General features: G+C 37.6%; 1 long non-coding RNA gene across 1 annotated transcript in view; it reads left to right on the top strand.

Annotated features, from left to right (window-relative positions):
• Positions 1-7,403, top strand: part of LOC138989389 (uncharacterized) — a 79,755-nt gene extending 72,352 nt beyond the window's left edge. The window contains exon 3 of the long non-coding RNA XR_011465627.1: positions 7,342-7,403. This is a non-coding gene — a long non-coding RNA (uncharacterized lncRNA). The remainder of the gene's footprint in view (positions 1-7,341) is intronic.
• The last annotated feature ends 6,212 nt before the right edge of the window (positions 7,404-13,615 follow it).

The following is a 13,615-nucleotide window of genomic DNA, read 5'->3' as shown; positions in this document are numbered from 1 at the left end:
GCTCACAGCAACGTGACTCAACCATAATTATACATTATTTTTATATGTATAAAATATATACTCCCCTCTCCCCCATCCCACCCCCTAGGTCATCCCAGAGTGCCAGACTGGTCTCCCCGTGTTATACAGCAACTTCTCACCAGCTATCGGTTTTACACATGATCGTGTATATATGTTGATGCTACTTTCTCCATGTGTCCCCCTCTTTCCCTCCCCAGCTGTGTCTAAAGTTGCCCAGGGGTTTTTAAAACAAGGATTAGGATAAGACCTAGGCCTAGTAACAGTTGCCAATAAATTCTTCTCCAGGCAACGACAAGTTCAGTTTGAGCCTCAGTCTTTTCATCTTTACTAAATCTTTCAGTCAGCTAAATTTATTGAGTATCTCTTCTCTACATGGCACTGGGTTAAGAGGAAGCAAAAGCACAAAAGGATAAAAGTTTAGTTTTAAGGTTTGTACACTGAGTAGGAGAGAAGCCACGTGCAGTGCATGACTGCAGTATGTGAGCAGCAAGCGGTAATGACCGTAAGACTGAAACAAAACAAAACAAAACTATCCTGTCATAAAAATACAGATGGGATCATTATAAACCCGTTACTTTATAACTTGCTCTCTTTCACTTAAGAAAATACACACACACACACGGGCACATATATATCTACTCTGTTCTTTTTACTAGCCAGATATAATTTTCTTCCTTCCTGTTGATGTGGAAGGTTTATGATCTTTTAAAAATTTTCTTATGGTTCAACAGCTGCTTTTCTGATTTAAATAGTGTACCTAAATCATGTTTATTTTGAATTATCAACTTTAAAAATATCATGTATAGTAATTAATTTACATATAGATTCATTCATTCAGTCGACAAGTTTTGACTGTCTTTTACTCCTTGGAGCTGGAGACCCAGTGACCAATCCAAACAATCCTTGCCCTTTAGAATTTCTTTTCTTTGCCTGCCTAATCTAGAAGGGATGTACAGGAGATTGTTAATTAATGTTGTCTCAGGGCAAGGAAAGTGGGTGTTTGGGGAAGTTAAGAATAACTTTGAATTCTATTACTGTTTGAAAAAAATGTTTTATGAGGATTATATACTTTCTAATGGTAAAGATTAAAAAAAAAAGATCCAACAAGTGTTGTGGTAAGCCGGAGCCAGAAGAGACTATTTCTGTTTTGCAAAGGGAACATTGAACAGGATATGTCTTATTTTAACAAATGTCGATCTAACACCCACCATGTGCTGGGTGCTGGGGTTTCTGTGGGTCCAGAGGGATATGGAAGAATTGTCCAATCCAGAGGGTACATAGCATATTGATGCAGAAAACAGTGCAACTCAATTGGGGGACTGTAGATACTCTGGTTTGGCTAGGGCAGTAGGATATGAGTGGAGAAGTTATGGGAGATGAGTCAGGAAAAAGTTGATCAGAGTCAGATTATGAGTGACCTAGAATGTTAGACTAAGAATTCATTAAGGAATTAGGGAATGATCAAAAGATTTTAATGAGGAGAATGAAAGATCCAAGTAATAAATCTGGGGCCATGTGCAGTAAACCTGTAATCAGTAATCCACCAGTAGAAAGGGAAATTCCTGGATAGAAGGAGATTACAAAGCTTCCTTGGTGATCTCATGCAGTAGAGAACATTCTTGGAGAAGCCACATTGTAGTAATGCATTCCTCTGTATTTTAGTGAAAATGTAAATTAGAGATTCTTATGCCTGGGTGACTTTTAATAATGGGAAGGACTGCTGGAGTCAACATTTTAGATGAACTTTTGTGAAACTGGACCTTGCTGAGACCCAGTGGCCATGGTAGTTTTATAATGAGCTTAGTAATGAATTTATAATCCACCCTCTTTAATTGAGCTTAACTCAATTTGTTTTCATTTAAGTTCCCCTCCAGCTAAAGATATGAGTTGCTAGCTCACAAAAGGCAGATTGAATAAGAACAAACTCAGGGATTAAATGTTATTTTTATGGTAATGACACCTAGAGAAAATCTTTTCCTTCTATGCCTCCTTTCTCAAACTCAGCCAGATTTTTTCCAAGAATGATAATCAAGGACACCTAATATGGGCCTGAATAAAATTCACTGACTACATTTTCCTGCCTTATACATATTTCTTATTTGCCTTAAAAAAATTAGGAGACAGAATTTCTCACTCTCTCTACTCCTTGGTATTTTTAAAAACTCATCATTATGGTAGATTTTATTATTCTCTTTCTGCTTTGGTTTTTTTCCATCCCTAATGTCTGCTGATTAAAAAGTCCTATTCTCACTATTTAGCCATAAAAAAGAATGAAGTAATGCCATTTGCAGCAGCATGAATGACCCTAGAGATTATCATGCTAAGTGAAGTAAGTCAGACAAAGAAAGACAACTATCTTATGATATCACTTAAATGTGGAATCTAAAAATGACACATATGAACTTATTTACAAAACAGAAATAGACTCACAGACTTAGAAAACAAACTTATGGTTACCAAAGGGGAAAAGTGGGGAGGAGGAATAAATTAGGAAGTTGAGATTAACATGTACATACTATTATATATAAAATAGATAATCAACAAAGACTGTATAGCACAGGAAACTCTACTCAATACTCTTTAATAACCTATATGGTAAAAGAATATGAAAAATAACAGGTGTGTGTGTGTGTGTGTGTATATATATATAAATGATTTTGCTGTACCCCTGAAACTAACACAACTGTACTCAATATAAAATTAAATTAAATTTAAAAAAATTAAAGAAATAGAATAAAAAAATAAAAGGTCCTATTCTCTTCATGCCATTCTGTGAAAAGTTTTATTATTTTGTTAGAAAGTTACTCTGAAAGTTTAAAAAATAAAACCCAACATTAATAAAATCTCACCCACTCAAATCAAGTTGCTTTAAAGCATGTAGATCTCAATTATTTTTTCCCCAATGGGTCAACCTTTGAAAAGAACAAAAGGTTACTTATCCTGCCATAGGGTGAGCTATTTGGCTCTGATTCCTGTTGAATTAACAGCACTTTTCAAGGGTAAGACAGTATGGAAGTGTGGGAAAGAGTGTCAAGGGATAAGTGACATGGCAAGGACAAAGCATTCAATCAAGTGGTTATAAAGGTGTTTAATGACACCTGGGACATCTTTGTTTGCTGTTAGCAAAGGGTCCTTGTTGCATTTGAAGGTTTCTGATTTCCAGGATGACCAAGTATCCTGGATTTGGACAACGCATTCATTAAAAGCCATGAAATTTCCTTTTTAAAGCTTTTCATGAAGATTTCAATTGCTAACAGTAGAGTTCCGGGTGGGGATTTGTACTGACTGCTCATCTTACTGTTTTTCTCCTTGTTTTTATTAGATGTTAATCAAATTACGTAAAATTTTTGGTTATTTTATATTTGTTTGTGTAGATTATAGATTGGGTGCTCGATTATTGAGCACCCTTTAAGGTGTAAATGAGCTACAACTAATTTCAGCTGGTAATACAGAAAAAATGAAATGGATTTAAAAAGTTGAGGAAATCCACCAAGGTTCAGTGCATCTTTAATCTCTAGTTATAATTATAAAGACCCTAAAATTCCATTTACTCAGGTTCTCTTCATTTTCTCACCCTGAGCTCTCATCAGATTAAAACATTTTTAAGAACTCAAACTAGGTGTCATGTCAACCATTTCAATTTAACCGTGTTAGAGATTAATAGGGGTGAATGGGAAGAGTCAAAGGAAAACAGTGTTTTAGAAGATAGAACAGACAGCTTTTCAAAGAAGGAATGCAAACACATAAAGGTAGATTTGACCTTCTCAGTATAGAGTAAATAAAATATAACAATAATAATTAGTAAAATTATTGTTATTCCTACTCTTTTAGCAAATATTTATTTAGAATCTGGCCAGACTCTTCCAGGCCCTGGAATGTTTCACAGATGAAACATCTTGCTTATGTGCTGCTTAAATTCTATTGTGAGGAGAGCAAGACATTAAATGATAAACCTACAACATATATGATATACAGAGTGCCTGAAAAACTGTGGACAGAGGTTTGTAACATTGTACAGGAAGTGGTGATCAAAACCATCCCCAAGAAAAAGATAGGCAGCAAGGCAAAATGGGTTGTCTGAGAAGGCCTAGCTGAGAAAAGAAGTGAAAGGCAAAGGAGACAAGGAAACATATACCCCTCAGAATGCAGAGTTCCAAAGAAGAGCAAAGAGAGATAAGAAAGCCTTCTTAAATGAACAATGCAAAGAAATAGAGGAAAACAATAGAATGGAAAAGATTAGAGATCTCTTCAAGAAAATTAGAGACACCAAGGGAACATTTTATTTATTTGCATTTATTGCAAAGATGGGCACAATAAAGGACAGAAACGGTAAGGACCTAACAGAAGCAGAAGATATTAAGAAGCGGTGGCAAAAATATGCAGAATAACTGTACAAAAAAGGTCTTAATGACCTGGATAACCATGATGGTGTGATCACTCACTTAGAGCCAGAAATCCTGGAGTGTGAAGTCAAATGGGCCTTAGGAAGCATTACTACAAACAAAGCTAGTGGAGATGATGGAATTCCAGCTGAGCTATTTCAAATCCTAAAAGATGATGCTGTGAAAGTGCTGCACTCAATATGTCAGCAAATTTGGAAAACTCAGCAGTGGCCACAGGACTGGAAAAGTTTAGTTTTCATTCCAATCCCAAAGAACGGCAATGCCAAAGAATGCTCAAACTACCGCGCAATTGCACTCATTTCACATGCTGGCAAGGTCATGCTCAACATCCTTTAAGTCAGGCTTCAAAAGTATGTGAACCAAAAACTTCCAGATGTTCAAGCTGGATTTAGAAACAGTAGAGGAACCAGAGATCAAATTGCCAACATCCGTTAGATCATCGAAAAATCAAAGGAATTCCAAAAAACATCTACTTCTGCTTCATTGACTACGCTAAAGCCTTTGACTATGTGGATCACAACAAACTGTGGAATATTCTGAAAGAGATGGGAATACCAGACCACCTTACCCGCCTCCTGAGAAACCTGTACGCAAATCAAGAAGCAGCAGTTAGAACCAGACATGGAACAACAGACTGTTTCAAAATCAGAAAAGGAACATGTCAAGGTTGTATATTGTCACCCTGCTTATTTAACTTATATGCAGAGTACATCTCGTGAAATGCTGGACTGGATGAAGCACAAGCTGGAATCAAGATTGCTGGGAGAAATATCAAATAACCTCAGATATGCAGATGACACCACCCTTATGGCAGAAAGTGAAGAGGAACTAAAGAGCCTCTTGATGAGGGTGAAAGAGGAGAGTGAAAAAGCTTTCTTAAAACTCAACATTCAAAAAACAAAGATTATGGCATCTGTTCCCATCAACTCATGGCAAATAGATGGGGGAAGAAAAGACAACAGTGACGGACTTTATTTTCTTGGGCTCCAAAATCACTGCAGATGGTGACTTCAGTCATGAAATTAAAAGACTGTTGCTTCTTAGAAGAAAAGCTATGACAAACTTAGCGTATTAAAAAGCAGAGACATCACTTTACTGACAAAGGTCTGTATAGTCAAAGCTATGGTTTTTCCAGTAGTCATGTACACATGGTGATAGTTAGAACATAAAGAAGGCTGAGCACTGAAGAACCGATGAACTGTGGTGCTGGAACAGACTCTTGAGAGTCCCTTTGACAGCAAGGAGATCAAACCAGTCAGTCCTAAATGGAATCAACCCTGAATAGTCATTGGAAGGACCGATGCTGAAGCTGAAGCTCCAGTACTTTGGCCACCTGATACGAAGAGCCGACTCGTTGGGAAAGACCTTGATGCTGGGAAGGATTAAGGGCAGGAGGAGAAGCGGGTGGTAGAGGATGAGATGGATAAATGGTGTCATCGATTCAATGGCCATGAGTTTGAGCAAACTCCAAGAGATGGTGGAAGGACAGGGAAGCCTGGCATGCTGCAGTCCATGGGTTCACAAAGAGTGGGTCACAACTGAGCGACTGAACAACAATACTACATATGTAGCTTACATAGGATGTTAAAGGTGGTAAGTACTGTAGAAAAAAAAAAATCAAGCCGGACCACAGGCAGAAGAAGGGTTGTTACAGTTTAAACTAGGATGGTCAGAATAGACCTTTACAGGTGAGTGCCACTTAAACCAAGATTTGAAGGAGATGAGGGAGTTAGCTTGTGGGGATAGCTGTAGTAAGAGTATTCCTGGAAGAAAAGAGAGCAGTGCAAAAGCCCTCAGGTGGGAATGTGTCTGGAGAAATTTGAAAAAACAAACAAATAAACAAAAAACCAGATAGGCCAGAATGGCTGGAGTGGAATGAGCATAAGGAAGATGGTGGGGTGAGGGCAGAGGGCAGGTGGTGTGGGGCTTGTAGCCATTTTAAGGAGTGAAGTGAGGAGCCCTTGCACAGTTTGGAGCAGAGTGGTTTCCTGATCTGAGTTAACATGGACCAGGATCGTTATAGTGAAGGTGGGGAGAAGTGGTCGTATTCTGGATGTATTTTGAAGGTGGACCTAAGAGGATTTCCTGAGGCTTTGGATATGAAGTGTGAGAGAAAGAGCAATGGCAGCTTGTGATGTAGGAGGAAGTCAGAGTGTAGGGGAAGCATGGTGTCAGTGTAGGGCTCTCTCTTGCCCCGGGAAGGAAGAGAAGACCCACCTCGAGTGTTCAGATCTTTCCTGGGACCCTCTTCCCGGTTAGTCAGAATGAGAGCTGGCACTTGCTCTGTGTTTCCTCGTTGCCAAGGTCCGTTCACTTCGAGTGAATCACTAACAGTCTCTCGCAGTGTGTACTGCCCACGAGGAACCTGCTCCATGTCCCACAGCTACTCAGTAACAGAGGCAGGATTTGAACTCAGGTCTCTGACTCTAATTGCAGCTCATTTATGGTGAATTCAGTGGCAATATATTCTTCATGATAAATGTCAAAACTAAACTGCCACGACTTTATGAGCCTTTAGGATGTTTTCAGGTGTTCTGGGTTTATCTGACATTCCAAGTGTTGTTGGCTTAGACTGCAAGTCCTTTAGGATTATCAACTTTTTTTTTTTCTTCTTTACAGGTCTTTGTACAGCCCTGTCAAGGTTATGTAGGGGCTTAATTCTTTTGTCAGTAAAAAGTATTAAAAAACCATTGTCTCTTGCAGTTAATCTGTGGGTTTGAAAAAAATCTCATATCAACATGTTATTTCCAAAACATTTCTTGGACAAACATCTGAAATTTAGACTAAATTCCAAGAAAGTTTATAAGATTGTGAGACACACGTACATTCCCAAAGTGACAGACCTTTAATGCTCTGATTTGTTCAAATGGCTTCTGAGGCTTCTCATTTTCTAACTGCCAGTGTCCTTTTTAAACAGCGGAACAGGAAGACACTCAGAAGAAAACCTTCACCTGCTGGATAAACTCACAGTTGGCAAAGGTGAGGAAAAACAGAGCAAATCAAGCTAAAAATATATTTAAGTGATTCCTCCTGTTCTCTCCTGTTTTGGCCTCCAAAATGGCAATGGTGACAGATTGAAAATATGTGTTGAATGTCACCTTGATCTTTGGTATTCTGTTTTGATATATTTGTTATTCTTTCCCAACACTAAAAGGGGGCACTTGGGCACTTCTGTTAAGGATGTGGGAGAGAGTGCTATAAAATATTTAAAGCAGCAACATCTGTTTTATCAAATGTAATTATAATGGAAGTCCTATATATTGACTGTTATGTTAGACACTGTTAAGTTCTTTAAATGTACTGACTACTCATTACATTTCATTGAATTTGCAACATCCCATGATATAGATAGTATTGTTTCTATTTAAAAAACAAGGAATGTAAGGCACAGAGAAGTTGTGTGACTTCTCGAAGGTCCCACAGCTTACAAGTGATAATGTAGTAGTGTGGTGTTAGCTGCTCATGCAACCCCATGCATGGGCTCATGAAGCCCACCAGGCTCCTCTGTCCATGGAAGTCTCCAGGCAAGCCTACCGGAGTGGGTTGCCATTTCCTACTCCAGGGTATCTTCCCGACCCAGGGATCGAATCTGGGTTTCTCACATTGCAGGCAGATTCTTTACCATCTGAGCCACCAGGGAAGCCATGAGTGATCACACTGGGATGCAAACCCAGGCAGTCTGGACCCGAGACCTTGATCTTAATCTCTGTGTCACCCTGGCTCTCAGTGATGCCAAGTGCCTGGGTAACCTAGATACAAAAATGAATGAGCCTCTCTCACAGGCCACCCATCCTAGCCCAATGCTTGTAGTTCTAAAAAGAATCAATTCATAAACAGGTTATTTCAGAAATGTAATCTCCTCTCCAGATGGGTCACTATTGGCTGATTCTGACTATCTTGAATGCCACTTCTCCGCGCAGGTTTTAAGCTGTCAGTGAAAGCTGAAAGGGTGTTGTATTATTGGAAATCTACTGTGAGTTAAGTTCACTTCTTTCCTTAACATGTTTGGATGTGGAACTTTGTGTGTTTTCTATCATCCTGTTAATTAAGAAGAAAATCGCTACCGAATCTTAGCTTTTGCAGAGATCCTAAAGCACATTTATGAGATTCTTAATGTTACCATGTTGTTGTTCCAAACTGTTAACGATTACTTTTCTCGTGACCTTTGGTAGCACACCCCTCCCTCAGTTGTAACAGACCTGTTCACAGACATTAAAAAGGGGCATGTCCTCCTGGACCTGCTGGAAGTACTCTCAGGACAGCAGTTGGTAAGTTTTTAAAATTAAGTCGGCAAGCTTTTAAAACGACATTAAGAAATTTTGTGGATTAAAAAAAAATCACATTTCTGAGTAATATATTTTGCTTGAATCTCAGCCTCGAGATAAAGGATCTAATACATTCCAGTGTAGAATCAATATAGAAAATGCTCTGACATTCCTACAAAACCAATCAGTGAGTATGAAATTCACATGAAAATTAGTTGGGGAGATTAATGCTGTGAAATATTTTCTCTTTTCTAACCTGCATTTTTCTTTTCCAGATCAAGCTAATAAATATTCATGTTACTGATATCATAGATGGAAACCCATCCATTGTTCTTGGCCTCATTTGGACAATTATACTGCACTTTCATGTGAGTAGTTTGATATGAAAAGTGTTCCTCTTCTAATTACCATGGTATAAAATAAGTGTAGCGCAAAAGTGTGACGACGCTGGAGCTTCTTTAGAAATGGGCCCCTTTGGAAGTCTTTTCAGGTGAAAACCATATAGCTGACCTTTTGTCACTTACGTTACTCTTCAATTGAAAATTGAATGCTAAATTATCATGATATACTGAAATAGCATATATGTATCAGCCCCAGCCTGAATAGGACTTGCCGTGGTAAATTTTTGTTTACTCTGGCAGAAGAGAGAATAGGAAGCTTTTGGAGTAAATTCTGGAAAACTAACCCACTAAACTTGGTAAAAATCTCCCCATTTTTGAGGTCCCTTGTCTGTTCTAATAGTCCTGCAATGTCTTATTCTGTCCCAAGACTGACTCATAACTTTTCTTTCATTCCATGAGTATTTTTGAGCACCTACTATGTGCTTGCTTTTGTGCTAGGACACTAAGAAAATAATAGCAGATAAGATGATTAGAGTCCTGACTTTATGACACTTAGGATTGATAAATACATACTTTCAGGCCTGGAATTTTGAATTAGTGCATGTTTTCTGGAGCTACTTAAAAAGTTTACATGTAGGTTATCTCCATAATTACTTTAAAAATAACTTTAAAAATTATATGGGGAATTTATATCCATACACCCGTGGCGGATGCATGTTGATGTATGGCAAAACCAATACAATATTGTAAAGTAAAAAAAATAATAATAAAAAATTTTTTTAAATTATATGGAAAGCAAGTGCTTATTTTAGGAAAAATAGAAAGTAACATAACTAATTTATATAAAATTTCAAACAAAATGAGACTTTGTATCATTTCTGTATACCTATAGGAGAAGGCAGTGGCACCCACTCCAGTACTCTTGCCTGGAAAATCCCATGGATGAAGGAGCCTAGTAAGCTGCAGTCCATGGGGTCGCTAAGAGTCAGACACGACTGAGCGACTTCACTTTCACTTTTTACTTTCATGCATTGGAGAAGGAAATGGCAACCCACTCCAGTGTTCTTGCCTGGAGAATCCCAGGGACGGGGGAGCCTGGTGGGCTGCCGTCTATGGGGTCGCAGAGTCGGACACGACTGAAGTGACTTAGCAGTAGTATACCTATAGTTGGTACAAAATAGACTTTGTATCATTTGCAAAGGGAGACTTTGTATCATTTCTGATTACCTATATTTGTAGTTACAGTAGAATAATATGCATGAGGATGATGAAAACTAAATTTAGGATTTGGAGATTTTTCCTCTGGGAAGGGAAGGAAATGGAATTGAATGCACAAAGACAGAGGCTCAAACTGTGTTTTGTTTCTTTAAAAATTATGAACTAAATGTGGTAAAATGTTAAAATTTAATAATTCATAGGCATGTTAAATATTTTTCCATACTTTTCAGGGTATTTGAAATATAAATTAAAATTTCAACATAGATAATAAAAAGAAAGTCATCTAGAATTTCACCACTCACAGATAACCACTTCAATTAATTTGATGTACAGTCTTCATGACATAATATAGCAGGAATTAATATATATATTCGTGCATGTCTGTCTTAAACAAAATAGGATTGTGCTGTCCATATTGTTTTCAAGTTATCCTAATTATCATCTTTCTGGGTTTATATATATTATAATGGAAGCATGGTGTTCTATAGTAAAGCATATATTTCATTAATGGACTCTCAAAATGTTCACAGTTTTTTGTGACTGTAAGCAATTCCAAAAAATTTATCCTTAAGATAAAACTTTTTTATATAATCTTAATCATTCCTATGGGCCAAATTCCTCAAAACAGCATTCTTGGTCCATTAAGTTTGCAAAATACAAGCTTTTTAAACTTTTGTTTTAATATTGTAAATGAAATTTTGGTAAGAGTATAACACACACAGAGAAAAAGGCACAAATCTTAAGTGTAGAGCTTGATGAATTTTCATAAATTAAACACATCCATGTAACCACCATGTAACTGAAGATAGAAAGATAGAACATGGCCAGCATGTCAGAGCCCCAGGTCCTTCTCCCAGTCTCTGCTCTCCTTCCCTTTAGATAACCACTACTTTGATCTTTATCACTGGTTAGTTTACCATTTTAAACACAATATAAAGGGAATTATAACTGAATTCTTTTGCATACACTATATAATACTCTTCTGTATCTGATTCATTTTCTTTAACATCATATCTGTGAGATTCATCCTCTTAATGTCTTTCCTTTTCATTGCTGTGTATGAATATATCAGTGCGTGAATATTCTAGAACCTATTTACCATTCTGCTGTTGACGCACATTTCTTTTGTTGCTAGTTTTAAGCTGTTACAAATAAAGCTGCTAAGAACGTTCTTGTATATGCCATTTGGTGCCTTTGGTGGCCTCATTTCTGTTGCATATTTATCTAGGACTGTTAACTGCTAAGCTGTAGGGCTTATGATCTTTAGCTTCAGTAGATCACTGCCCAACAGTTTTTTGAACTTTTTCTGATTTGCACTATTATCATAGTTTGAGAATTCTTTGCGCCAATTCTCACTAATCATTTCAGTTCAGTTCAGTCTCTCAGTCATGTCCAGCTCTTTGCAACCCTATGAATCGCAGCATGCCAGGCCTCCCTGTCCATCACCAACTCCCAGAGTTCACCCAAACTCATGTCCATTGAGTCGGTGGTGCCATCCAGCTACTCATCCTCTGTCATCCCCTTCTCCTCCTGCCCCCAATCCCTCCCAGCATCAGAGTCTTTTCCAATGAGTCAACTCTTCGCATGAGATGGCCAAAGTACTGGAGTTTCAGCTTCAGCATCAGTTCTTCCAATGAACACCCAGGACTGATCTCCTTTAGGATGGACTGGTTGGATCTCCTTGCAGCCCAAGGGACTCTCAAGAGTCTTCTCCAACACCACAGTTCAAAAGCATCAATTCTTCGGCGCTCAGCCTTCTTCACAGTCCAAGTCTCACATCCATACATGACCACAGGAAAAACCATAGCCTTGACTAGATGGACCTTTGTTGGCCAAGTAATGTCTCTGCTTTTCAATATGCTGTCTAGGTTGGTCATAACTTTCCTTCCAAGGAGTAAGCATCTTTTACTTTCATGGCTGCAGTCACCATCTGCAGTGATTTTGGAGCCCAAGAAAATAAAGTCTGACACTTTCCACTGTTTCCCCATCTATTTCCCATGAAGTGATGGGACCAGATGCCATGATCTTAGTTTTCTGAATGTTGAGCTTTAAGCAAACTTTTTTACTCTCTCACTTTCATCAAGAGGCTTTTTAGTTCCTCTTCACTTTCTGCCATAAGGGTGGTGTCATCTGCATATCTGAGGTTATTGATATTTCTCCCAGCAATCTTGATTCCAGCTTGTGTTTCTTCCAGCCCAGCGTTTCTCATGATGTACTCTGCATATAAGTTAAATAAGCAGGGTGACAATATACAGCCTTGATGTACTCCTTTCCTATTTGGAACCATTCTCACTAATACTTGACATTTAAAAAAAACATTTATTTTAGGTATTCTGCTATGTGTAATGATTTATAGAAGTTTTAAAATATATTCTGGATCTAAGTCCTTTGTTGGGTATATATATAAATTGCACATATCTTCTCTGACTCTGTGACTTGCCTTTTCAATCCTTTAATTAACAGACATTCATAATTTTAATGTAGTTCAAATTTATCAGCTTCTTTTTTTTTCTGGTGGCTAGTACTTTTTATGTCTTTTAAAGAATTCTTTCCCATTGCCAATATCATGGAGATATTCTCTTACTTTCTAGAATAGTTCTTTCCAGTAGAACTTTCTGCAATAAGGGGTATGTTCTATACTTGTACTGTACAGAATAATAGATACTAGCAACCTATGGCTATTGAACTCTTAAAGTGTTGCTAATATGTCTGAGAAATTAAATTTAAAAATTAAATAGTCACATGTGGCTACTGGCTATCATATTGGACAGCATATCTCTAAAAGCTTAATTATTTCACATGTTACGTTTAGATCTGCAGTCTTTCAGGAATGAATTGGTTTGTCTGTACACCTGAAACTAATACAACATTGTAAATCAAATATACTTCAATACAGAGTTAAAAAGAAGAATAAATTGATTTGTGTGAATATGTTATGTTAAAGCAATCAAGATTTACTTTTTCCATATGGCTATCCAGTTGACCCAACACTAATTTTTTTTTTCCCCTTGCTTTACTGAGAACTTGACTTGAGTTAGGGATTACCAAGGACATTGATAAGCATTGAAAATCTTAACTTACAGAAACTGATACTTTTTGCAGGGGAATGAAGAAATATCACATTTTCCCAATAATTAGGATATATAAGGAAGAAAAACTGTCCCTTTACATAGGGTCTTGAAAGATACTAAACACATCTAGTATAATTACTAGGCAACTTTAAATCAATTGTGTGCAGAATAACTTTCTCATTTCCAGAACACTTTTTGTCTTCTGTTTGCTGTGATAGCAAGTGTCTGCACTTCCTGTGCTTTTCTCTTTTTTTTCAATTGGAGGAAAATTGCTTTACATGTGTTGGTTTCTGCTG

The sequence above is a fragment of the Bos mutus genome, chromosome 10 (assembly GCF_027580195.1).
Source record: "Bos mutus isolate GX-2022 chromosome 10, NWIPB_WYAK_1.1, whole genome shotgun sequence".
Classification (NCBI taxonomy): domain Eukaryota; kingdom Metazoa; phylum Chordata; class Mammalia; order Artiodactyla; family Bovidae; genus Bos; species Bos mutus.
This window is presented reverse-complemented; position numbering and strand designations above follow the sequence as displayed.